Source organism: Adiantum capillus-veneris, chromosome 2 (assembly GCF_014529385.1).
Source record: "Adiantum capillus-veneris isolate H3 chromosome 2, ASM1452938v2, whole genome shotgun sequence".
Taxonomy (NCBI): domain Eukaryota; kingdom Viridiplantae; phylum Streptophyta; class Polypodiopsida; order Polypodiales; family Pteridaceae; genus Adiantum; species Adiantum capillus-veneris.
Genome location: NC_140932.1, coordinates 19,633,867 through 19,635,780, shown reverse-complemented (window position 1 = coordinate 19,635,780; position 1,914 = coordinate 19,633,867). Strand labels below are relative to the sequence as shown.

General features: G+C 42.9%; 1 pseudogene; it reads left to right on the top strand.

Moving 5' to 3' along the window:
• Positions 1-266: 266 nt before the first annotated feature.
• On the top strand, positions 267-1,346 carry LOC147462463 (COP9 signalosome complex subunit 5a pseudogene; annotated as a pseudogene).
• The last annotated feature ends 568 nt before the right edge of the window (positions 1,347-1,914 follow it).

Here is a 1,914-nt window from a genome sequence, read left to right as displayed (position 1 = left end):
TCTTCCACCTGGAAAAGGGTCTTTTTCTTTGCTATTTCCGCCGCCCTCTTGTGAACCCAGCCTTAATATAGATATAAGATATAAGATAAGATGTATGCATGCGTTTTATAGGCTAAGGGGAACATGCGAGAAAGATGTAAAAGTACAATATAACTACATTGGGGTAAGGAGGCAACTGACAAAGAAAAAGCTATGGTTGTGAGCTAATTCTGGAAAAGCACACCCAAGGAGAGAGAGAGAGAGAGAGAGAGAGAGAGAGAGAGAATATTAAACGAGGAACGTAGCTTGCATTTGTGCATGTGAGAGAAGCTCGAGATGGCTGCTGCTTCCACATCTGTGGTAGCAGCGCGTCAAACTTAGGAGATCGAGAACAACATAGTGTCTCTGGAAGGAGGTGCAAAGTCAGACTCCATGTATATTTATGATGAGGCAGGGCAAGCGCTGATTCAACAACAGAAGCCATGGTACGTTGCGAGAGCCCAAGCACTTCAAGAATGTGTGAATTTCAGCCCTTGTCCTGAGGCTCAAGATGGTCTTGCATGCACAATCAGGTGGGACGATCAAGGTGATAGGCATGATGCAGGGCAAGACTGAAGGTGACACTATCATCGTCATGGATGCATTTGTTCTTCCTGTCGAAGGTACCGAAACTCGTATTAATGCTCATATGAATATATGGTGGAACATGCTCAAACTAATAAGAGGGTAGGGCGGCTTGAGAACGTAGTGGACTGGTACCATTCTCACCTTGGTTATGGTTGCTGGATTTCTGGCATTGATGTAAATACAAACCTGCAAAATCAGAAATACTTGGAACCTTTCTTGGCAGTTGTCATTGATCTTATATGAACAATGTCTGCTGGAAAAGTTGAAATCAGAGCATTTCACACTTATCCAAAGGATTATATATTTCACCCTCTGTGTGTCAAACCATCCCTGTCAACAAGATTGAAGATTTTGGTGTCCAATGCATCCTCTCCTCTCCTCTTGCATCCTCTCCTCTTTTGGGGAATCGGGATTATGTCGCTGGCCAAGTTGCACTAATGCAACAATAGCGCCTTTTCGTGGAGTAGACCATGGGGCCATCACCAGGCGGAATAATTTTCCAAGTTGGAACAAACTTGAGGAGTTCTACAGTTACTGAATACAAAATTACTGCCCTTGCAACTCTGTGAATCACCCCTTTCTTGCTTGTACATGGTATATGGCGGGTGCTGCAAAATGACCAAGCATGTAGCCAATTGCTCTCTTATGATTATAGGTGTTACATCCCTTCCTTGAGTCAAGAACTAACCACATGTTTGAAGCTATTCCAGAAGGTGGTCGAGCTCAGGTCTTGGTTTCTAAATTTGATGTGAAGGTTCACTGGCTAGAACATGTTTTCGTAGGAAGTAATGCATTGAGTGCATTGGATATGTCTTCTTATGAACACATGTCACATGCATTTTCTTTCTTTGAATGTGTAATTTTGGTAATGTAGGTACGTAGGCAACCTTTTGTAAAGGATTTTGGGTGGCATGTCAATGAATATTTTTGAGAGAGAGAGAGAGGGAGACGTGGTGGACGTGTCGTTGATCCAGTCCATGGAGCAAGGTTGAACAAGTGCAGACTTAGGCACGACAATATTTGGTAATGACTTAAAAGTGACATAGAGCTTAAAAATTGCATGCTGACACAAACACTAGATCAAGTAGAAGGGAATCAGAGCAAGACGTCCAATAGTAGGTAGTGGAGATAGTTGTGGGTTACTTAAAAATAACACATACTTAGCCGTCATGTTAGTCAGCATGTATGTCAAGTGTGGTGTACTTGTTTGAGCACAACAAATCCTTGACGAGCTTCTAGCCAGAATTTTGTCTCTTGGAGTGCATTGATTGTGGGTTATGCCCAACAAGGGTAGGCCAGGAAGCTCTA